Source organism: Sus scrofa, chromosome 14 (assembly GCF_054392235.1).
Source record: "Sus scrofa isolate SSC_HxYL_T2T_F1_AM1 chromosome 14, Sscrofa_HxYL_maternal_Yorkshire_Landrace_v2.0, whole genome shotgun sequence".
Classification (NCBI taxonomy): Eukaryota; Metazoa; Chordata; class Mammalia; order Artiodactyla; family Suidae; genus Sus; species Sus scrofa.
The window spans coordinates 61208750-61234584 of record NC_139396.1 but is presented as its reverse complement, the minus strand read 5'-3'; the positions used below and the strand labels follow the sequence as shown (position 1 = coordinate 61234584).

The following is a 25835-nucleotide window of genomic DNA, read 5'->3' as shown; positions in this document are numbered from 1 at the left end:
CAATTGATCTGAATGTCACCTTTGGTACAGTCTATATTAGGTTTACTTTCTCATGCAGCCTACAAAATGTCCTCTTCTAAATGTGAGAACATTTCGGAGTTCCCGTCATGGCGCAGTGGTTAATGAATCCGACTAGGAACCATGAGGTTGTGGGTTCGATACCTGCCCTTGCTCAGTGGGTTAAGGATCCGGTGTTGCCATGAGCTGTGGTGTAGGTCGCAGACTTGGCTCAGATCCCGAGTTGCTGTGGCTCTGGTGTAGGCCGGCGGCTACAGCTCCGATTAGACCCCTAGCCTGGGAACCTCCATATGCCATGGGAGCGGCCCCAGAAATGGCAAAAAGATGAAAAACAACAACAACAACAACAAAAAAAACCCGTGAGAACATTTCTATTTCTTGCCTATCAGATTGGTTGAGAAGGATGATAATAATACTCAGATAGGCAAAGGTGAGGGGGAAAGTATGCTCTCGGGCATTGGAATGGAAAAGTAAATATCTATAATACTTTTGGCATAAATTGGAGTTCCAGTCATGGTGCAGTGGAAACGAATCCAACTAGGAACCATGAGGTTTCAGGTTCAATCCCTGACCTTGCTCAGTGGGTTAAGGATTTGGCGTTGCCGTGACCTGTGGTGTGAATCGAAGATGAGGCTTGGATCTCGCATTGCTGTGGCTGTGGTGCAGGCCGGCAGCAACAGCTCCGATTAGACCCCTAGCCTGGGAACCTCCATATACCACGGGTGCAGCTCTAAAAAGACAAAAAACAAACAAACAAAAAATATTTTTGGCATAACTAAGTCAAAAGCCTTAAGATGTGCCAAATTCCTGAGGTTATCCTAAAGAAATAAGATGTAGGCAACATCATATGTATAAAAATGCTCACTGCAGCATTATTTATATGAGTGGTTCTCAACTCTACTTGCATATTAGATTCACTCAGGGAATTAAACCCTTATACTAGGAGTTCCCTTTTGGTGCAGTGGGTTAAGGATCTGGCATTGTAACTGCAGTGACTCTTGTCGCTGCTATAGTGCAGGTTCAGTTTCTGGCCTGGGAAATTCCACATGCCACAAATGTGGCAAAACAAAACCAAATCACTGTATCAGTGGTTCTCAACTAAGGGGGGGCTGTCAAGGAGGGAAAGGACCATTCTCTATAGAGGGGATGTTTGGCAGTATCTGGAAACATTTATGGTTGTCATAACTGGGAAGGAGTGTGCTCTTGACATCTATTGGACAGAGGTCAGGGATGCTGATAAACATCCTACAGAGCACAGAAAATGTCTCTGCAACATAGATTTATCTGGTCCAAAATGTCAATAGTGCTGAGATGAAGAAACCCTGTGGTATCCTGATGTCTGGGCCCTACCTGAGACCAATCACAGCAAGATCTCTTCCAGAAGAGCATCAGTATTTAAACAACCTCTCAGGTGACTCTATTGTGCAACCAGAGCTGAGAACCTCCAGTATTTATTTTCAGGAAATTAGAAATAACATATAAGTAATAATAAGACAGTAGGTACATAAATTTGTTACCTTCTTAATAATATGATTTCTTTGGTGGAACAAAGAGATGAGACATCAATAAGAAAAAGAGAAACAATAGAAAACTGTACAAAGGACATGAAAAGGTAATTCTCAGGGAAATAAACAACCAACAAATAAGATATATATATATATATCCCTCTCTCTTTCTCTAGATAGATACATAGGACAAAGAAACTAGCAATTAAAGAGATGCAAATTAAAAATTAAAATTTTTTTCATGGTCAAACACACAGCACATGGAAGTTCCCAGGCTAGGGGTCCAATCAGAGGCACAGCTGCCGACCTATGCCACAGCCACAGCAACTCAGCATCCAAGCTCTGTGTCTGGAACCTACACCACAGCTCACAGAAACACCAGATCCTTAACACACTGAGTGGAACCAGGGATCAAACCCATATCCTCATGGATTCTTAACCTACTGAGCCACAATGGAAACCCCATATAATTTTTCACTTAACCAGTTTGACAAGTTTTTAAAAAATTGACGTTATCCATATAATGTTGGCAAAAGGTAGGGAAAGACTAGAAAAATACTTTCATAAACTCCCAGTGTAAGTTGAAGCTGGTACATCTTTTTGGAGGGCAATTTGGCAGTATTTTACAAAATTTAAAATACATTGTAAATCCTATACCTAAAACTTATAGATTTGCAAGTTATACAGAATTTATATGTCAAAGGAGACATGCATTTAGTTTTTAAAATATATTAATAAATTGGTTTGTACATACACATACCATATACTTTATGTGGGCACATTCTAAGAAATAAGATATCTATCTATCTAGAAGGAAACAGAGAGACAGAATGGAGGGAGAAAAGAGAGCAAGAGCATTTCATCATTGTGTATAACATAAAAGAACTAAGAATTAACAAAAGTGTCCAGTGGAGGTTAGTTCAAAAAATTATTACATATTTGTAATAAATTTGCAATAAATCATGCAGAGCACTATGTACCATAGAAAGATATCTAAAATATATTGCTATCAAAAACAAAAGGAGTCCCCTGGTGACCTAGCAGTTAAGGATCTGGCATTGTCACTGCAGCAGCACAGGTTTAATCCCTGGCCTGGGAACTTTCACATGCCACTGGTGTGGCCCACTCCCCTTCAAAGAAAATATGTGTGTGTGTGTATGTATTTACACATATACATTAAATATAATGTTGAACAGTAAAAGTGATTCCATTTGTATATGTAAAAAGAATATTTGGAGGGAATCAAAAACACCTTTAGCATTAGGAGTGCCATGAAGTTTTCTTTCCTACTCTTCTGTACTACTTAGATTTTTTTTTTTTAACCACGGGCTCATATCTTTACATGAATTATTTATTTATTTATTTATTTATTTATTTTTGTCTTGTCTTTTTAGGGCCACACCTGCGGCATATGGAGGTTCCCAAGCTAGGGGTCTAATCAGAGCTGTTGCTGCTGGCCTACACCAGAGCCACAGAAATGCCAGATCCGAGCCATGTCTGCGACCTACACCACAGCTCATGGCAACGCCGGATCCTTAACCCACTGAGCGAGGCCGGGGATCGAACCCACAACCTCATGGTTCCTAGTCGGATTTGTCTCCGCTGTCCCACAATGGGAACTCCTACATGAATTATTTAAATATGCAATAATATATAAACATTTTTTGAAGAATATTAAGTAAATAATAACATCCATGATATACTGCTAGAGAGAAACTAGACTCCAAAACAGTTTATGTGACACAGACTCATTTTGAAAACATTCACAGAAAAAAGACTGGAAAGTAAACACAATGAAATGTTTGTTTGTTTGCAGTGTAGCCACCGGCCTATACCACAACCACAGCAACGTCAGATTCAAGCAGCGTCTGCAACCTTCACCACAGGTCACAGCAAGGCTGGATCCTTAACCTACTGAGCGAGGCCAGGGATCAAACCCACAACCTCTTGGTTACTAGTCTGATTCATTTCCACTGAGCCATGATGAGAACTCCAACAATGAAATGTTTACTATTTGAAAGACTAATGTTTTCTTTGTGCTTTCTGCTTTCCTCTGTTTTCTAATATTTCTACACTGAGCTTTTTATTCTTCTGAAATAGAATTTTTTGTTTTGTTTTTAGGGCTGCAGCTGCAGCATATGGAAGCTCCCAGGCTAGGGGTCAAATTGGAGCTGCAGCTGCTGGTCTACAGCACAGCCATGGCAACACAGGATCCGAGTTCCATCTGCGACCTATACCACAGCTCATGGCACCTCCGGATCCTTAACCCACTGAGCGAGGCCAGGAATCAAACCCTGGATACTAGTTGGGTTCCTAACCCACTGAGCCACAACGGGAACTCTCTGAAATTAGAAATTTTAAAAACCTACAATAAATGTTGTTTTTCTCCCGAAACACTCAACTTTTAGGACACTGCATGTAGCTCCAGCGTAGTAACATGCAAAAGTAATTTGGCTGTGAGTACAATACTTTGCCAGGCATCTGTGGTGAGCCTGCAAGGTGAATCAGCTCAAACAGTGACCCTGGAAGCCCTTTGTTAAAAATGGCACTTCCTCTACACACGGCTCCCCAAAGCACTTCGTTTGGGGATCCATTTACTTAATGTGAAAAACACTTCTACTGCAGAAATTCTTGGTCATCTCAAGTTTAAAGAGAAGGTATTTTCTTATGGAGTGAAGTGCTGGGATCTCCAAAGGGAATCAGAGCCCCACCAGAGTCCTTCATTCAACATAGTTAGAGGGCACTAACTTCTGCCCTGGGCATGTTTTAGGAGTCTGGGGCCCTGCTCTTACAAAAATGACATCATAGAGCTGGTAAACAGATGAACGTGGTGGTTGTAGAGAGTAAAGATATCAGGGTGGTGGGGGAGGAAAACGAAGTCAGTAGAGGTGGCTAATTTTGGATTGTGTGGTCACCATATAGGAAGGCACATCTGAACCAGAAATAAACTAAAAGATGGAGCTGGCCATCTGCAGAGCTGCTGAAAGAGCCCAGCTGGAGGGAACGGCAAGTACAAAGGCCCTGGGACAGGAACAAACTCAGCATATTTGAAAAAGAAAAAGGCTGGTATGGTTTTCCAGGGTTTAGTCAGTGAGGAGCAGATGAGGTGAAGGTGGGCAGTGTTCAAGCAGGGTCTTGTATTTATTAATAAAGAGGATGGATTTCATTCTAAGTTAAAAACCAACAACAGAACAATAACTTCCACGTATATATTACATACCTACTATGTGAAGCTCCTATTCCAAGCATTTTATAAGTATTATTTAATCATACAACCACCCTGTGACGCAGGGATTATTATGATCCTTGTTTTTTCCCAAGAAGAAAAGAGTTCTAGAGAACTTAAAAAACTCACTTAAGGTTACACAGGTCCTAAGTGGCTGAGCTGGGATCTGAACTCTGGATGGAATCCTACCTCTATATACTATCCAGTGAGTCACCGCATGAACCCTGCATCAAATGTGACCAGCGACAAAAAACTTGTTCCAAAGAATCCAGTCTTTGCAATTTATACATTAATTTGTATAAACAATCAGAAAAATCACTTGCCTAACAAAAACATATCAAATACCTTCTACCTACCAAGTATTGTGTAGACCATGTTTTTAAAAAGTATATATTTCTATCATTTTGTCTCTTCAAAGCCAGGATCTTAAAAAATTCTGATTAAAAAATTTTTTTTGAACTTTCCCTTACAGGGTTGTGACTTTCTGCTTTAGAAACCACATCATCTTGACACCTTTCTCAGCCGTAATATTCTTAATAATAGTGATAATATGCAAAATAGTCAGGTAGCAGGCCCTTTTCTACCAAGAGTAGAAATAACAGAAATAATATCCTAAAATGGTATAGCTTTTTTCTTTTCCTTTTCTGGCCACACCCATGGCATATGAAAGTTCCACAGGCCAGGAATGGAATCTGAGCTGCAGCTGCCACCTATGCCACAGCTGCAGCAATGCTGGATAGTTAACCTACTATGCTGGCTGGGGATTGAAACTGTGCTGCTGCAGAGACAATGCTGGATCCTTAACCTGCTGCACCACAGTGGGAACTCCTGGTATAGCTTTGAACATTCTCAAAAGGCTGCCCTATCTGCTATTCAACTTGATCCTCTCAACAATCCTACAAAGGAAAAGTGGTGCTCTTCCCTACTCTTTTCCAGTTGGAAGTGCCCATGGGACTTGCTTTCGGCAATAAATTGTGAGCAGAAATGATCTTGCAGAAACTGCAAAAACCGTGGCAGCAGAAGGAGACAAACTGCACCTGGAGATGCAGAAAAGCAAAGTTTACTCAGCACCCGAACCGGCTCAAAGGAGTCACCTCCAGACTCTGAGCACCAGGTTTTTGCTCTTAGCAACTTTTATACATTACAGGGTCTTGTTTTTCCCATATAAGCATCCCGGAACTCCCCCTTCCCAGAGTAGACAATGTTTCTCCCTAAGAAACTGAGCAAGCAAGGTTACAGAAGCGGAACTGATAAGCAATGCTGGGAACACTATTAGCAGGGCTGCTGGCTTGGACACAGGGTACATAGTTGCTACATTATTATAAGAATGGTAGGATGAGGAGAGCATAGCTAAAAAGGCTTGCAGCTGCCTTTTCAGCTGAGGGAGGGAGGGTTTTGTTCCTTAGCTAAAACTCTTATTTGGGAATTCCCCTCATGACGCAGCAGAACCTAATCTGACTAGGAACCATGAGGAGGCGGGTTCGATTCCTGGCCTTGCTCAGTGGGTTAAGGATCTGGCGTTGCCCTGAGCTGTGGTGTAGATCACAGACAGGGCTCGGATCTGGCGTTGCCTCTGTCTGTGGTGTAGACCGGCGGCTATAGCTCCATTAGATCCCTAGCCTGGGAACCTCCATATGCCACTGATGCAGCCCTAAAAAAGACTCCAAAAAAAAAGAATAAGAGAGGAACAAAACTCTTATTTCAATGACAGCACATCTCAGTGGGGCTTTGAATAGCCAGTTCATGACTTGCCACACTTCCTCTTTTTTTTTTTTTTTTTTTTTGTCTTTATGCCTTTTCTAAGACTGCTCCCTTAGCATATAGAGGTTCCCAGGCTAGGGGTCTAATCGGAGCTGTGGCTCCCGGCCTATGCCAGAGCCACAGCAACCCGGAATCTGAGCTGCGTCTGCAACCTACACAACAGCTCACGGCAAGGCTGGATCCTTAACCCACTGAGCAAGGCCAGGGATCAAACCCACAACCTCATGGTTCCTAGTCGGATTCGTTAACCACTGAGCCACAATGGGAACTCCAACACACTTCTTCCCTCTGTTATGACCACTAATGGTTTTCGAGATGATGGCTACTCCACCAGCCTGAATCCCTGGGTGACTACGATGAACAGAGCCTCTTATCAACAAGAAGATGGGCATTAAGGGTGAGCAATAGACTTTTGCTATATTAAGCTATCAAGATTTTGAGTTTGTTGCCTTGGTATAATTTATCCCAGTGGTTCTTTTTTTTTTTTTTTTTTTTTTTTTTTTTTTTTTTTTTTTTGTCTTTTGTCTTTTTGCCTTTTCTAAGGCTGCTCCCTCGGCATGTGGAGATTCCCAGGCTAGGGGTTGAATCGCAGCTGTAGCCGCCGGCCTATGCCAGAGCCACAGCAACTTGGGATCCGAGCCGAGTCCTCGACCTACACAACAGCTCACGGCAACACCGGATCCTTAATCCACTGAGCAAGGCCAGGGACTGAACCCGAAACCTCATGATTCCTAGTCGGATTCGTTAACCACTGCACCACGACGGGAACCCCCCCAGTGGTTCTTGAACTTGAGCATGCATCAGAATCAACAGAGGGCTGGCCTCTACTTTAGAGTTTCTGATTCAGCACCTTGGGTGGAGCCTATTTGCATTTCTGACAAATTCCCAGGTCCTGGTGCTGCTGCTGGTGCAGGTGAGACAGGCTGGGACCTGGGACTCAGAAACTTTTGCTGCAGTGTTTGCACCTGGACAAGCATCTCCTTGAGCAACAAAATACAAAGCGACCAAAAATAACTGTGTACATGAGCAGTTGGGGCAAGTTATAGACAATATACAAAAAACCTAAAAAACCAACTGCTGCTTTTGAAGAGCAGAGAACAAAAGTAGAGTATTAGGCATGCCTCCTGCACACAACACCACCAAAGGGGTGGGCAAACCACCTAAGCCAACCCTCTGTACTGACCCCTGGACCTGTCCCTATCCTCACCCCATATAAGGAACCAGCTCACCCCCCACCACCAGGACCTGTGATCAGTGAGTAAGCAAGCAAGGGAAAGAAACTGCAGCTTGTTTTCACTCCCCACTGCTACAGCAGGGGCCCCTATAAAGCCTTGCCTGAATTTCTTCTCTAGCCTCTTATCAGTTTCCACTGATTAAGGAGGCCAAGAACCCTGCAGGGTAACACAGGGACTGCACTTTGGGAAGCATTACTTTGCCTCTCCTTGCCAATTCACTATTATCCCAAGGAAACCAAAACTCAGGCAATGCTTGTTCATTCCATCATGAAATCCGAGGATATTTACTAAAAACCTGGTTTTTGCAAGGCACTATCCTAGGTTCTGCATAACCAGTGACAAAGCAGACACAGTCCTTGCCCTCTCGTCTCATAAACTAGTGATTGGCTCAAGGTTATGTTACGGCAGATACCCAGCAGCCCTGTGCTGCAGCGTATCAGCTCTGGCGACAGCCCCGTGGCTGTAGCGTACCAGCTCCAGCAGCTCTGTGGCTGTAGTTGGATCAGCTCTTTTACCCGGCGAGAAACCAAGTGAGCACTTGGAGAGTTGGAGAACTCAGGTTTATTACGCCAGCGGGCTCAGAGGAGATCGCTCTCCAGAGTCTGAGCCCGGAAGAAGGGTTTCACAAGGCTTTTATGGGCTACGTCTTCTGGGTCCAAGCTTGGCTAGTTGGACTGGAGTGACGTCAGGCAAGGTAGTAGATGCGGAAACAAATTTACAGAAGCAGATGCATGGGGGAGGACTGGTTGGGGCAGTTGGCTAGACTTTGCTTAGTCATCATGGCCGGGGTCTCTCCTTTCTACATTTTATTGGGACATTTTCTCCTATAGTTACACAGCTAGCAGGGGAGCCAGAAGTTGAATCTGTGCCTTCTTACTGAAAATCCAGTACGTATTCACTTACGCCATCAGCAACATTGACAAACACCTTGGTTGCTGTTTATTACCCCCTTCAATATCTTCGAAGGAGGTAACCCTTAAGGGTAATTCTCAGACCCTTTCTTTATGCATGGGTTTGCATTTGCAAATTCAGAGAAAACAGCTTCAGTGGGGGTGAGGAATGTGATGGGTCCTCAGCACTATGAGGAGATGGGAGAAAAAGGGAACCTGATGGCAGCTGCAGAAAGAGAGGTGACTAAGGAAATGCATCAGACATTGTGATGCGCTGCCCAGATCCCCTCTCAAGGATGAAGGACTTACTGCCCCAGCTGCTCAGAGTATTGCTGGCTGCCAGGCCTCAGTTCTCAGCCCCCTATGGGACTGCCCTTCCTAGAGGGAGCCACTTCACCGAGGTCACACCCCATTCCTGAGAATCCCACACTTGATAACTGATGGGGAACAGAAAGGCTCTGAAGGACCATCCCAGCTCCAGAGTTCTTCATGGGGTCAGCCTTTGGGGTGACTGCACCACAGCTCAATGTTTCCTGGTCCTGCTTTCTTTCCCTCTCTTCCCAAGGGTTGGGATCCCAAGAGCACATTTTAATAACCACCCTCCATGCTCATCGTCATCTCAGAGTCTGCTTCACAGCAACCCAACCCATGACAGGGGTTTCAAGGTTTCCCCTGGGGAGTGAGTAATCTAAATCTTCTCCTCATCCCTTTCAAATGTTTGATGAAATTGGCCTTTCTCACTCATGCTTTTGTGAGACAGCATTTATAGCAGGTTAAATGGTGTCCTCCTCCACTCTCCAATTTTTTTTTCTGGCCTATCTGGAAACTCAGAATGTGACCTTATTTGGAAATAGGGTCTTTGCAGATGAAGCTAGTTAAGGATCTCAAGATGAAATCAACCGGGATTTAGGCTGGGCTCTAGGTCCAAGGACTTTATGAGAGGAGAGGACACAAGGAGGCCACACACAGAACAGGTCACTTGAAGACAGAGGCTGAAATTAAGGTGACATGGCCACAAGCCAAGGAACATCTGACACCAGCAGATGCTGGAAGAGGCCAGCAAGGATTCTCCCCTGGAGCCTTCAGAGAATGGCTCTGCAGACACCTTGACTTCTAGCCTCCAGAACTGCGATGGAATAAAATTTCACTATTTAAACTCGCCAGTTTGTGGTGTTCAGCCTTAGGAAACTAATACAGTATTCTATTTGGAAGCTTAATGAGCAAAATGAGGTGATAGCTGACCATCATATGAATGAGAATGAAATCTTCAGTGCTGGGCATGGAGTAGGCACACAATAAATGCATAAATGCTTGTTGAACTAAAGTGAACCACATGCTAATAAAGAGGAAGAAAGCTTTTTTTTTTCTTTTTTTTAGGGCCACACCCGAGGCATATGGAAGTTCCCAGGCTAGGGGTCGAATCAGAGTTATAGCTGCCGACCTACACCACAGCCACAGCAACGCCAGATCCAAACCGCATCTGTAACCTATACCACAGCACACAGAAAACGCCAGATCCTCAACCCACAGAGCGGGACCAGGGATTGAACCTGTGTCCTCATGGATACTAATCTTGTTTGTTACTGCTGAGCCATAATGGGAACTCCAGAAGAAAGTTTTTTTAAGGATAGTTTCTTGATTTATTTTCTTTAGATTCCGGGCATGTGGGTATCTGCTAATTTGCATCCTTACTTATGGCATTTGATTCTACCCATGAAACTATGGAAGGGTCAATATTCATTTTTGGACAATTCTAACAACTCCTTAAAAGTCCGTCACTAATGAGGCCCCTGCACTGGGTCACTATAACGCATGTCCTGCTAATTTAAATTAGATTTATAATTTTTAAATGCCCCTACTCTTTTTGGGAGGAGAAGGGCTGCTCCTCTTGGCCCCTTAAGAGAACTCCAGTTCTTCCCCCCCACCCCAGGCACATTCATGGCATATGGAAGCTCCTAGGCCAGGAATTGATCAGAGTCACAGCTGTGACCTATGCCACAGCTGCAGCATATCCAGTTCTATTTTTAGGTGTCTAGGCAGGTGGCTAACACTATAGCTTTACAAAGGTTATTTATAAGCTCTGCACAGCATCAAATGTAAGCGTCCTTGCTAGTGCTTGCCCTGTTAAGTCAGAACTGAGTCAGTCACCACCATATACCTCAATATGCCTTATCCATAAAATGGAGCTCACACTTTCTTTTCATAAATTAGCAGCAGTAGGAGAACAAAGCGAATCTCACAGGCTCAGCTGCTCCTCTCATCACTTTGGAAAATCCCAAATCATTTCTGACTCCTGCAGGTTGAGCCTTTGGGTCAACATCACACAGTGGAGAGTTGTGTTTGTCAATGGCCAGAGATGCAAAATAAATTATTTCCTGAGCTTTAGTGGGTTGTAAGAACCCAGAATGAGCCCCAAGACACTTGCTCTGTTTGTTGCTGCCAACTTCCTCACAGCCAAACTACAGAGGACACTCTAAAAGGTTTTTTGTTTTGTTTTTGTTTTTTTTTGCTTTTTTTACGGCCTCACCTGAGTCATTCGGAAGTTCCCAGGCTAGGGGTCGAATCGGAGTTATAGCTGCCAGCCTACACCACAGCCATAGCAATGCCAGATCCTTAACCCACTGAGCGAGGCCAGGGATCGAACTCACATCCTCATGGATCCTAGTCAGGTTCGTTAACTGCTGAGCAACAAAGGGAACTCCCTAAAAGGTTTTATTGGAGGACTGAGACATATGGTTTCTATAATTGAAGCGGCTCTAGCAGGATCTGTGAATACCCTAAGTGCCAAAAAAAGCCTGCAGAGCTTGATTTGGGAGTTGGGTTCTCTTCAGTAGCACATGGGCTGAAGTTCCTCCATGTGTTACTCCCTAAAGAAGTAGCAGGTTATTCTTATGATACTGTTGTCAGTGAGGATACTTTTGATTGCAGTCTAACTCCAGATGGTTCAAAAAATACAGGGAATTTATTACATATTTGCTCATATGACTCTATATGTAGGGTTCCCTTCAGGTAAGGCCTGATCCAGTGGCTTACAGAATGTAACCAAGAATGTCTTTCTTTCCTCTTCTCCATTCTAGCTTCTATAGTACTGGCATCATCTCCAGAGTCTATTCAGTGGTCCTATGCCTGCTCTGGATTCTGCTACTTTTAGTACCTCTCATATCTTCATGCCACATCATTCAGGGGAGGAAAAAATAGATCTTCTAGTATCTCTTACATGAGTCCTGGTGTAAGCTAGAACTGGAGGGTGAGAGGTCTTGTGGAGGAGAACTGAGGCTCCTCAGATGACAGTCAGCACCCATGACACTAAATACTGAGTGAAACCCTCTTGGATCTTCTAGCCTAGCCCAGCCAAACTTCTAGCTGAAGGTAGCCATGTGGATGAGCCCAGCAGATCTGTCCAGAGGGCTAACCCATAGAATCACAAGAAATTATAAATCACTGTTGATTTAAACCTCTAAGGTTGGGGTTTTATTTCATAGCAATAGAAAACTAAAACACACACCCACCCCCTGGAGCTGGAGAGGACGGATCTGTCAGGAGGGACCTCTAGGAACCCCTTTGTCTTCCTCAGGGTAAGGGCTGCATCCTGAATTTTCTGCCTCACCAAATGCCTACAGTCTGGGAGAAGTTCTTCAAAATGCAAGAAATATATACCTAGGAGTGAAAAAACAACAAATATTCTTTCTAGTTTCCTTTGTGCTTCTTGTAAGCAGAATTGAATAAATACTCAACATTTCTATTACATGTTGTCTCAAACTCGTATTTTTGGAATAAATTCCATTAGGATGGACTGACATGAATTAAAAGGAGACTACAGCCTGTGCCATCTGCAATTCTTTGTTTCTTCTCTTGGCCCAATTTGAGAACAAACGCATACACACAAAGCCACAAGAGAACTATAAATTAAGAACGAATTAAATAAAGCAGTGTATAGCATGTCAATGCTGAGAGCTCCAAGACAGGACCCACACACCTTACCTGAGTGTGGAAGATAGGACTGGCCATGTGCTCAACCTCTAAATACTCCCAGGTCAGGAGCAGGATTGAAACAACGTCCATTTATTAAGTGAACTCTAGTACACTGATTCTTGCCCAGGGTGATTTGGCCTTCCAGGGGATCTTGGTGATGTCTAGAGACAATTTCTACAATCAGGACTGGGGCCAGTGGTGGGCATGCTAGTGGCATTTAGTGGGCAGAGGCCAGGGATGTGACTCAGCATCCTACAATGCACAGGGCACACTCTCTCCAACACAACAAAGAATTATCTGACCTAGAATATCAATAGTGTTGATGTTGAGAAACCCTGATTTAAGGAAAACAGAACTGCTAGGTAGTGAGGGAGTTGTAAGCTCATCCCTGGACCTTAGGATAGTCATAACTAACAACAAAGCCCTGTTATTTAACACAACTGTCTAATATTTTACCATGCTCTAAAACCTTACTGCTCACCAGCAATTTCACTCCTAGAGAAATGAAAACATACCTCCAAAGACTTGCATGTGAATGCTCTGGGCAGCATTATTTATAATAGCCAAAACATGGGAGCAACCTGCTACTCACGAATGGATAAACACAATATGGTCTATTCATACCGCTTAGCAAGACAGAGAAATGGAATAATGACACTTGCTACAATGTGGACAAACCCTCACATCATTATGCCTGCTGAAAGAAGCCAGACAGAAAGACCATGTATTGTTCCATTTATGGGAAATGCCAGAAAGGGCAAATTATAAAGCCAGAAAGTAGATGAATGGTTGCTTGGGTCTGGGAGTAGGAATGGGGATTAACTGTAAATAGGCACAAGTGATATTGCTGGGGTGATGAAAATGTTCCCAAACTGGGTCGTAATGATGGTTGCACAATTTGATAAATTTAACAAAAATAACTGAACCATATACTTGGAATGGGTGAATTTTACAATCTGTAATCATATTTCAATAAAATCTTGCTATTCAAGTTCCATGGACCAGCAGCATCAGCATTACCTGGGAACTGTTTATTTATTTTTTTTCTTTTTTTTTAGGGTGGTACCTGTGGTATATGGAAGTTCCTGGGCTAGGGGTCAAATTGGAGCTGCAGCTGCTGAACTAAACAATAGCCACAGCAGCTTGGGATCCAAGTCACATCTGTGACCTATAGTGCAGCCTGCAGCAACACTATATCCTTAACCCACTGAGGGAGGCCAGGGATTGAACCCGCATTCTCATGGCTACTATGTCAGGTTCTTAACCTGCTGAGCCATAATAAGAACTCCTACCTAGGAGCTGTTTAGAAAAGCAAAGTCCCAGACCAGACCTGCTGATTCAGAGTCTACATTTTTAAGATCCCTACATGAACATTAAAGTTTGAGAAGCACTGCTTTTACACTGGGACTTCACCAAAATGTGCAGAACCCAAACCCATACAAGCATAACTTTTAGCAGAGAAAAAAAAAGGTTGCAGTCCATATACTTAAGGACCCAGGAGTATGGGCTTGCTGGTCCCACCAACATGTAGAAAGACAGCATCTCTGATACAACTTAAACTTTGATTAAAGAAGCTTCCCCAGAAACCTATGGTCAATTAATCTTTGACAAAGGAGGCAAGAATATAAAACGGGAAAAAGTCAGTCTGTTCAGTAAGTAGTGCTGGGAAAACTGGACAGCCGCATGTAAATCAAAGAAACTAGAACACAACCTCCCACCATGCACAAAAATAAACTCAAAATGGCGTAAAGACTTAAATGTAAGACAAGGTACCATCAAACTCCTAGGAGAGAACACAGGCAAAACATTCTCCAACATCAACCATACAAATGTTTTCTCAGGTCAGTCTCCCAAGGCAACAAAAATAAAAGCAGGAGTTCACATTGTGGCGCAGTGGTTAACGAATTCAACTAGGAACCATGAGGTTGCGGGTTCGATCCCTGCCCTTGCTCAGTGGGTTAACAATCCAGCGTTGCTGTGAGCTGTGGTGTAGCTTGCAGACGCGGCTCGGATCCCATGTTGCTGTGGCTCTAGTGTAGGCTGGCAGCTACAGCTCTGATTCAACCCCTAGCCTGGGAACCTCCATATGCTGCGGGAGCGGCCCAAGAAATGGCAAAAAGACAAAATAAATAAATAAATAAATAAATAATAATAATAAATAAAAGCAAAAATAAACCAATGGGACCTAATCAAACGGACAAGCTTTTGCACAGCAAAGGAAACCATAAAAAAAAAAAAAAAGACAACTTACAGAATAGGAGAAAATACTTTCAAGCAGTGCAACCGACAAGGGATTTATCTCTAAAATATACAAACAACTTATACAACTCAACAGCAAAAAAGCCAACAACCTGATGGAAAAATGGGCAAAAGACCTGAATAGACATTTCTCCAAGGAAGATACACAGATGGCCAACAAGCACATGAAAAAATGCTCAACATCCCTGATTATTAGAGAAATGCAAATCAAAACTACTATGAGGTACCACCTCATACCAGTCAGAATGGCCATCATTAATAAGTCCACAAATAACAAATGCTAGAAAGGGTGAGGAGAAAAGGGAACCCTCCTGCACTGTTGGTGGGAACATAAGCTGGTACAACCACTCTGGAAAACAGTATGGGGGTACCTCAGAAAACTAAATATAGAACTACCATATGACCCAGCAATCCCACTCTTGGGCATACATCTTGACAAAACTTTCCTTGAAATAAACACATGCACCCGTATGTTCATTGCAGCTCTATTCACAATAGCCAAGACATGGAAACAACCTAAACGTCTGAGAGATGAATGGATTAAGATGTACTATATATTCACAATGGAATACTACTCAGCCATAAAAAGAACAAAACAATGCCATTTGAAGCAACATGGATGGAACTAGAGGCTCATACTAAGTGAAGTAAGTCAGAAAGATAAAGACAAATACCATATGGTATTACTTATATCTGGAATCAAATATATGGCACAAATGAACCTTTCCACAGAAAAGAAAATCATGGACATGGAGAACAGACTTGTGGTTGCCAAGGGGGAGGGGGAGGGAGTAGGAGGGACTGGGAATTTGGGGTTAATAGATGCAAACTATTGCCTTTGGAATGGATAAACAATGAGATCCTGCTGTATAGCACTGGGAACTATATCTAGTCACTTATGACAGAGCATGATAATGTGAAAAAAAAGAATGTGTATGTGTGACTGGGTCACCTTGCTGTAGTAGAAAATTGACAGAACACTATAAACCAGCTATAATGGAAAAGACAGAAATCATTTAAAATAAGAAAAGAAGGTTGGTCATTGTGTTTATACTTGGAAAATTTCAACCACTAATGCATATAGAACATTTTCAATGTACCAGACACTGGCTGCCTTTACATAGCATTTCGTGTTCTCCTTACAACAGCCCTGTGAAGTAAGTACTCTATATTAGCTCCATTTTATTAGTTTATGATGAAACTGAAGCACTGAGAAATGCAGTGATTTGTTCAGAGCCACATGGCTTGCAAGACCCCCCCGGTAGCACAACCCTGGGGAAAGGGAGGGGAAATCATTCACATGGACTGCAGCCCTGGAATTTTCCTCCAGGGGGCACAATTCACAGTGCATTCTAGGTACACATGCAGTCTAAGCTGATGCTTTTTTTCACTCTTTTTCTGTACTGACTCCAGCTGCCCCTTCTGGACGTACAAATTAGGCCAATGGAACCTTTGAGAGACAGAGGACACAGAATGGTGGCTTAGCCCTGGAAGTGATCTGACTTAGCAAAATAGTGTGATGTTAGCCATCAGTGCTAGGCTGGGGATCTGGAGTCTCAGAAGTCATCCACAGCCAGGGAGCTTAGGTGGGGGTGGGAACCAGGTGGCAAGCATTAGAAGGAAATCTGCAGCTGCAGCTGGGGACCCAGGCAAGGCTGTGTGTCCATCTAGCCTGGCATTCAGAGGCTAGAAGGGCAGAAACTAGAAGGCAAAAAGAAGGGAAGTGGTCAAGACTGGATGCTGGTTAGAAGCTAGAAAATACACTGATGGGGCAGACAGCAAAAGTCCTTGTGCCTTTGCAGCAAACTTGGGCACCCTCTCTCCCAGACTGGTTTGGTGGGTGCCAGCCCCAGGAGTTTCCATCACTAGGAGCAGCCAAGAAGGTGGACTTAAGAGGTACCATTGACATAATGAAAGCAAGTACCTAAAGCCAGGAAATGTATACCTATAGCTAGAGATAAAGATAAGTTTTTTTTTTCTCCTTCTCTTTCTTTGTCTCTTCCTCTCTGTTTTTTAATCTAGGCCTTGGAGCTTGACAACAATAGGAATCCATATTTGCACCTCATTGGAGGAACATGCCAAAGACTTGAACGCCTTCTATCCGGGTTTCTTGTCCACAGGATCAGCATGATATCAGGAACAGGGGAGATTTGCACAGATGTCTTATCTTTATAGAGCTTTTTGGGAGGCTTATTAGCATGTTTGAAGTTCCGCCAAAGGTTTGTAATAAAAACGCAACGGAAGGACACAAGAAGTTTTAGGGAGATTATTTTCTGCAAAAAACATTCTTCTAAACAGATCCAACTGGTTCCTATTCCATTCTAGGACTTGATTCCCTCCTGCAAGGGCAAAGATCACTATGCCATGTTTTGCTGAGTTGGGTAAGAAAATAACTCTCAACTCAACATTCTTGAGTGGAGGTAACTTGAAAAAAGTATTTTGCTGACAACTCGAATAATGCATGCTCATTTTTAAAAATGATCAAACGTGCACAGAAAATGTATAACCTAGATGTGGCAAGGCCCATGATGTAACCACAGCTCTCACCCTGGGCCCACTCTGAGGCTGCATTCAGAGCTTAAAAGCAATCCTAGGAAACCAGTCCGAGTCTGCCATACATGACAGAGTGATCAAGTTGTACTGAAGGTTTTTTGGAGCAGGTGTGTTAGAAGGGTGACATTGCATAGCACAGCAATTCCCTTCAAACATTCTGCTAGAATTTCCTCTCGAAATATCAGCCTCCTCTCTCCCATCCCATTCCTCCTTCTTGGTCTCTGTTTTAGTTCCTCATCACAACATAAACTCCCCTCAACAGTCTGGAACAACTCAGTTCTGGCTCTCAACTTGTCTATACCACTCAAAACAAGCAAAGCTCAGCAGATGGCTGACTTGACTCTGACCCTTTTAAAAAAGACAGCAACTCAATATCCAATTACTTGTTAACAATGGCTGGGAATGGGCATTGGAGCTGGCTTTCCTAGGCTTGAAAGACCTAGTTGCATGTTTTTCTCCCTATTTGCATATTTAGTGACAGCATGGTGGTAGCCTGAGATGTGCTGTGGTTGTATGGTATTTATACCACAGAAATTGCCTATAAACCCCTCACCCTGCCCCCTCTACCCCCCAGCTAGTTCTTAAACATTTACTAGCACACAACTGGACCCAACCTACAAGATGCATATAAAAGTTTTTACCAAACAAAATTAGGTCTTGTTTTGTGGAAGACAGTGCCAGAGGTTGGAGATAGGGTAGAAGATAATTTTTGATGTTAAGAAAATAAATGATTTCTGCATATGGTTACAGAAATTATAACTATATGGTTATGTATAGCACATATGGTTAAAGAGAAAAGCCACTTGCTCCAAATGGTATCACTTGTGCTAAAGCCTGTGATACTAAATCTAGATTTTTTTTTTTTTCTTTTTGGGGCCCTACCCTCAGCCTACAGAAGTTCCCAGGCTAGGGGTCAAATGGAAGCTACAGCTGGCAGCCTACGCCACAGCCACAGCAATGCAGGATCCGAGCCTCATCTGCGACCTACAGCTCACAGCAATGCTGGATCCTTAACCCACTGAGTGAGGCCAGGGATCAAACCCACGTCCTCATGGATACTAGTCAGGTTCAGGTTCACTACTGCTGAGCCACAACAGGAACTCCTTCAATCTAGATTTAATACGTAATCTAATTGTAGTTTGGTTTTGTTTTTTCCTTTTTTTTTTTTTTGCCTTGCCCATGACATGCAGAAGTTTTGGGGGCCAGGGATCAAACTCATGCCACAGCTGCGGCCCCAGCCATAGCAGTGACAACGCCGGATCCTTAACGTGGGCTGTGCCACCAAGGGAATTCCTAATTGCAGTTTTGACCTTCGCCAGAAATGCAATCTTAATTAACCAGTTTGGAACTTTCTGGTCGGCACCAATGAGATAATCTCTCCACTCCCCCACCCCCATCCCTACCTCTGGCAGCTGGCATGAGAAGGCAGCTGGCATGGTAATATCCTTGCCTCGTTCCTCTCTTCAAAAAGAATCCTGGCCTGAAAATAATCCTTTATTTTCTACTGCTAATAGCTCCCTTGCCGCATCCTTCTTCCTATAAAAACCTTCCATTTTGGGAGTTCCCGTCATGGCTCAGTGGTTAATGAATCTGACTAGGAAGCATGAGGTTACGGGTTCAATACCTGCCCTTGCTCAGTGGGTTAACGATCCGGCGTTGCCGTGAGCTGTGGTGTAGGTCGAAGACGCAGCTTGGATCCCGAGTTGCTGTGGCTCTGGAGTAGGCTGGCGGCTATAGCTCCGATTCGACTCCTAGCCTGGGAACCTCCATATGCCACTGGAGTGGCCCAAGAAATGGCAAAAAGACACACACACACACACACACACAAAACCTTCCATTTTGCATACCCTTCCAGTTGCTAGGAGGGATAGTGCCTGATTCCTGAATTGTTGAAACCTGCCATTTAGATCTTCAAATTTACTTAGCTGAATTTTGTTGTTGTTTATTTTTTTCAACAATGTAGGAGGTATAACTGCCATTTTTCTCCCCTCTCACACAGCATGCATTCTCCCCAAGATAACCAGGTTTAAGTTTTGTATATACTTTTCTCCATTTTTACCAAGCACCCGAGATATTCTTGTTATTTGTATGGGATTATGCTCTTCATCTTGTTTCTATCTTCCTTTTTTTTTGTCTTTTTTTTTTTTGCTATGTCTTTGGGCCACTTCCTGCGGCATATGGAGGTTCCCAGGCTAGGGGTCTAATTGGAGCTATAGCTCCCGGCTTACGCCAGAGGCACAGCAACGCAGGATCCGAGCCGAGTCTGCAACCTACACCACAGCTCATGGCAACGCCGGATCATTAACCCACTGATCAAGGGCAGGGCCCAAACCCAGTCAGGGACCGAACCCGCAACCTCATGGTTCCTAGTCGGATTCGTTAACCACTGCGCCACGACGGGAACTCCTCTTACTTTTTTTTTTTAACCGAACAAGGCATCATGGACACTTTTCTTTGTGCATATAGGGTTGATTTTTAAAAATAGATGCATAGTGTTCAATTACGTGGCTCTAGGTATGGAAAGTGATGGGAAGGGCATTTGAAGGGGAAATTAAGTAGCTGGTCTTGGCCCAGTTGACAGTTGAGAACTGTCTGCTATATAGGCTCTCCCTGCGCATGGCCTTCTCAGCTTTGGCACCACTGACATTTGGGGCCAGGTGATTCTCCATGAAGTGGGGCTGGCCTGTGCAACAACAGAGTTAGTACCACCCCCTGGGTCCGAAGGTGCAAGCACAGGCTCCAGTTGTAACTACTACACAACACAGGACTCCAAAACTGCATGCCTGTCAACAGCGACAGCAACTTTTACTCATGAATCTGCACTGTGGGGATAGGAGGGCATGTCTGAGCCACTAGGGTGGCTCTCAGGCTGGGGGCTGGAATCACTTGAAGGCTCACTCACTGGGGGCGGAGGAGACATGAACAGCAGGGCTCCCCAAGCCTATCTGTCTCTGTGGTTCCCCACATGGTCTCTCCAGTGCGGCAGCTTCTGGGAAGCTGGACTTCTTACCTGGTGGCTCAGGGCTGCGAAGGTGTGTGTCCTGAGGAGAGAAACCCAGTGGGGGAGCTCATCACCTTTTCTGTCCTCATCTTCAGAGTCACTCAGCATCACTTCCACCTGCAATATAATTGTCAGCAGTGAGATGCTTCACAGGAATGTCAAAGAACTGCAGATCTGTGTTAAAACCACCTCAGGGAAGGAGTAATTACCAGAACTCAGAAAGGGTGGCTATGTGGAGAGGGCCACTGATCAAAGCTGTGGCCCTTAGGAGAGGAAAACAGCCACCCTCTGCCATCTGCTAATTAACAAGCAGGATCCCTTCACTACGTCCTGCTGGTGTCCCCACTGGCTGAGCTCAGCTGAGCCAGAGGGCAAGGGAGCTGGTGACACAGTCCTTGCAGTTTCCCAGGGACCATGGGGCATAGAGGGGTGGGGGGTGTGTCTGGAGGGGTTAACACAAGACACCCAGCACAAGAATACATCCTAGTGGTCAGTTTTCTTAGCACCGTCTTCTTTCCTTCTGCGGCTCCTTCAGGCTGGACAGTCTGCTATTCCATCCCCCAAAGACCAAGATGCTTCCTGTCCTTGACTGGGAACCTTCTACCTTAGGCGACTCGTTTGCCCAAGTGGCCCACAGCTGCCTTGCTCCAGTTTTCTCATTCAGCCAGGTAGGAGGCTGCTGGTGTGGTGCCAGCTCCATCCTCAAAGCATGGGGCAAACTCGGCTAAGACACTCTTTCCATTTTTGTTATGGTTTTGCAGTAAAAGCTAAGCAGGAATGTTTTTGTTTTGTTTTGTTTGACTGCACCCAGGGCATGTGAAAGTTCCAGGGCCAGGACTCGCACCACAGCAGCAACCTGAGCCACTGCAGTGACAATGCCGGATCCTTAACCTGCTATGCCACACAGGAACTCCAGGAATATTTAATTAAGCAGAACGGCTGCTAAATCCAAATGGTGCTGAATAGGCCTGATAGCCTGTAGGCCCTTTCTAATGGGCTGCTAAGTTCTCACTGTCTTCTGCTTCTGCCTGGGGATAGCTGGATCAATTTTTTTTTCCTCATTTTTAAAATTTTTATTTATTTAAAACTTTTTATTATGGTTGATTGACAATGTTCTGTCAATTTCTACTGTACAGCAAAGTGACCTAGTTATAGATCGATTTTTCATTAAGAATTGTTCATCTATGTCAATTATACCTCAGTTTAAAAAAAAAGAATTATCCATTATACAATCTCTACACCAATAAACCCCGATAGATTGTTCTCAATTTACCTATCAGGAAGCCCTCTGACAGTTTCTGAGATCCCATGAGCCAGGAGTCATCCTTCTGCCTTTTCTCCTTTTCAGATCATTAACTGTTCTGTTCCAGACACAGGGAACATGGAGCTTCTGGTGTGATATGGCACTGAAGAGCAGAAGGCCTGTTGGCTGATCCCCTTGCTTGAGGGAAAGGCCCATTCCTGCTTTGCTATGACTGAGCCCCAGGTACCTGGCTTGGGTCACTCACAGGCATTCCTTCTCATCAGACCAGACCACAGCCTGACCCCATCTGGGCTCTGCCATCGGGCACCGGGGCAGGACCCTTGCCAGCTCTGCCTCCTCAGATGCTACCAACATTGAGGCTTCCATCTGAGAGAAGGATGGCTTCTATGTCATCAATGGTCACAAGTGGTGGATCTCAGGTATTTGGCCAGAATTCTTTTTTTTTTTTTTCTTTTTATGGCTGCACCTGTGATGTGTGGAAGTTCCTGCACTAGGAGTCAAATGCCACAGCCATAGTGATGCTGGATCTGAACCACATCTGCAACCTACACTGCAGCTTGTGGAAACACTGGATCCTTAACCCACTGAGCGAGGACAGGGATTAAACCTGCATGCTCACAGAGACTATATCAGGTTCTTAATCTGCTGAGTCACAACAGGAACTTTCTGAAATTATTTTTTCAATTACACTTGTGTGGGTCTTTATTGATAAGCATGTCTTCTCTGCCCTGCTGGTGTCTGAGAAACTGTAAGGGACCAGCTTCATCTCCAGCTGACGCAAAGGAGATTCTGTCTCTGCTCCCAGAAGAGGCAAGCAAACCCTGGGAGAACCAGGGATTTTACATGGATCACCGGGTAACCCCACATGTGACAGTTCCTAGAATCTCTCATTCCTTCCCCAGTGTCTTCTGCCCTAGCATCTTCTTATGGGAAGGCAGGTCCCTTCCTCAGTGGTGACCCTGCTGTGAGATCAGCTACAGCAGAAGGATTAGTGATAATGCTGTTGTTCACCAGCCATTAACTCTGCAGAGACCTTACCTCATTGAGTCTCTCTGGAAGGTCTCTGTTATTATCCCCATTTTACAGAGAAGGAAACTAGGATGGAGAAGTGACTTGAGTCACTTGCCTAAGGTACTAGACCCCCACTAACCAGTAAGGAACCTAGAGTTCAGGACTGGCCTGATTCTTTTTTTTTTTTTTTTGTCCTTTTGTCTTTCTAGGGCCGCACCCGCAGCATATGGAGGTTCTCAGGCTAGGGGTTCAATTGGAGCTGTAGCTGCCGGCTTGCGCCAGAGCCACAGCAATGCAGGATCCAAGCTGCGTCTGTGACCTACACCACAGCCCATGGCAACGCCAGATCCTCAACCCACTGAGCAAGGCCAGGGATCGAACCCACAACCTCATGGTTCCTAGTTGGATTCATTAACAACTGAGCCACAATGGGAACTCCCCCTTTTTTTTTTTTTAATAATGATTTTTATTTTTTCCATTATAGCTGGTTTATATGTTCTGTCAGTTTTCTGCTGCACAGCAAGGTGACCCAGTCACATATACATGTACACATTCTTTTTTCTCACATTATCATGCTCCATCACAAATGACCAGAAATAGTTCCCAGTGTTATACACCAGGATCCCACTGCTTATCCATTCCAAAGGCTATGGTCTGCATCTATTAACCCCAAATTTACAGTCCCTCCTACTCCCTCCACCTCCCTCTTGGAAACCACAAGTCTGTTCTCCATGTCCATGATTTTTTTTTCTGTGGAAAGGTTCATTTGTGTCCTATATTAGAGTTCAGATATAAGCGATATCATATGGTGTTTGTCTTTCTCTTTCTGACTTACTTCACTTAGTATGAGAGTCTCTAGTTCCACCCATGTTGCTGCAAATGGCACTATTTTGTTCTTTTTTTATAGCTTAGTAGTATTCCATTGTGTATATATACCACATCTTCTTAATCTAATTGTCTGCTGATGGACATTTAGACTGTTTCCATGTCTTGGCTATTGTGAATAGTGCTGCAATGAACATGTGGTGCATGTATCTTTTTCAAGGAAAGTTTTGTCTGGATATATACCCAAGAGTGGGATTGCGGGGTCATATGGTAGTTCTATGTATAGATTTCTAAGATACCTCCATACTGTTTTCCAGAGTAGTTGTACCAATTTGCATCACCAAAGTGCATGAGGGTTCCCTTTTCTCCTCACCCTTTCTAGCATTTGTTATTTGTGGACTTATTAATGATGGCCATTCTGACTGGTGTGAGGTGGTATCTTATGGTAGTTTTGATTTGTATTTCTCTAATAATCAGGGGTGTTGAGCATTTTTTCATGTGCTTGTTGGCTATCTATATATTCAAGTCTTTTGCCCATTTTTCCATCGGGTTGTTGGTTTTTTTGCTGTTGAGTTGTATAAGTTGTTTGTATATTTTAGAGATAAATCCCCTGTCAGTTGGATTGTTTGAAAGTATTTTCTCCCATTCTGTAAGTTGTCTTTTTTTTTGTTTTTTTATGGTTTCCTTTGCCGTGCAAAAGCTTGTCCATTTGATTAGGTCCCATTGGTTTATTTTTGCTTTTACTTCTGATGCTTTGGGAGAGGGCTGGCCTGATTCTGAAGCTTTCCATTTCTTATTATAAAGTAGCAGTTTTCAGCCTCTTGTCTCCAAATTATATTTTCAACTCAGTGCTTTTTAAAAAAATTGCTCTTATGGGGGGGCTGGGCACCGAGACCTCGCCTCCGAAGGTTAGTCCCTGAGAGGGGGCCGGGGGACGCCTGGGTGGGGGCTGGGCACTGAGACCTCGCTGCAGAAGGTTAGTCCCCGAGAAAGGGCCGGGGGGCGCCTGGGTGGGGGCTGGGCACCAAGACCTCGCCTCTGAAGGTTAATCCCTGAGAAAGGGCTGGGGGATGCCTGGGTGGGGGCTGAACACCGAGACCTCGCCTCCGAAGGTTAGTCCCCGAGAGGGGGCCGGGGGACGCCTGGGTGGGGGCTGGGCACCGAGACCTCGCTGCAGAAGGTTAGTCCCCGAGAAAGGGCCGGGGGGCGCCGCCTGGGTGGGAGCTGGGCACCGAGACCTCGGCTCCAGAGATTAGTCCCCGGGCTAGGGGAGCGGGGCAGAGCGGAAACTGCTTGGGAGGTCTAGAAACCATTTGATGGGGCAGAGACTGCCTGGGAGAGACTAGAAAACAAAGCTGTCACAGAGGAAGAGAGCAATACTCCAGGGGCGGGGAAGTGGAAAGCCGCATCAGAGGGAACCTGGTCTGCGCCCGTGCTGGGGAGGGGAGAGAAGAAGGGGTGGGTCCCCATAGAATACCCTCCACGCCACAGCAAGCTTACAGGCCCACTAGCTAGCTGAAAGCTGTGCTTCCCAGTGCATCCCCTCCCCCCACCCCCGCCATGCCCTATGCTCTCACGGACCTGGGGCTGCCTGCCATCCGGGAGGACTGGCCTCAACAATTGCCTGAAGCCTACCACCGCAGGGGCTGTCCCTGCACAGGCCTGCTTGCCCTTTGGTGGGGCTACACTTCCGCAGAGCAGCACCAAACACCACCAGCCCCCGAGAAAAGGCCTGCAGCCCAGAAAAGCTAGAACAAGCTTAGCCAGGCTGTGAATAGATCGGCCTAATTCTCGGACGGTTTTTCTGAATCGGGTTGCCCCGGGGAGGAGCCTCTTCAGTTTCCAACGGCCCTGCTACCCGCACAAGCCCCCAGGGGGTGCCCCACTCCCGTGAAATAACTGTTCAGCACCACCAGCCCCCTGGAAGAGCCCCTGCACCCCAGAAAAGCTGCAACAAGCTTGGCCAGACTGTGAAAAGATCCGCCTACATTCTCAGGCTGTCCTTCTGAGTTGGGCTGCCCTAGGGAAGAGCCTCTTAGGTTCTCAGTGACCCAGATAGCTGCTCCAGCCCCCAGGGGGTGATGCACCCCTGAGGAACAGCTGCCCAACACCGCCAACCCCCTGCAAGAACCCCACAGCCTAAAAACACCAGAGCAAGCTCTGCATGGCCAAGTGAAATCTGCTACCATCGCGGTGTGGACCTCTCAGTCCTGTCTGCCCTCAGGAAGTCCTCCTTTGCTTCAAAGAAACACTGTTAGCCCCATCAACACTCCAGAAAAGCCACACTGCCTCAAAGAAGATTGACCAACAATGCC

At 44.8% G+C, this 25835-nt stretch overlaps 1 long non-coding RNA gene across 1 annotated transcript; it reads right to left on the bottom strand.

Moving 5' to 3' along the window:
- Window positions 1-1441: 1441 nt before the first annotated feature.
- Window positions 1442-20537, bottom strand: LOC146396599 (uncharacterized). The gene is made up of 2 exons (XR_014826982.1): window positions 20430-20537; window positions 1442-5786 (listed from the first exon to the last, which is right to left on the bottom strand). It is a non-coding gene; the product is annotated as an uncharacterized LOC146396599 (long non-coding RNA).
- Window positions 20538-25835: the final 5298 nt, after the last annotated feature.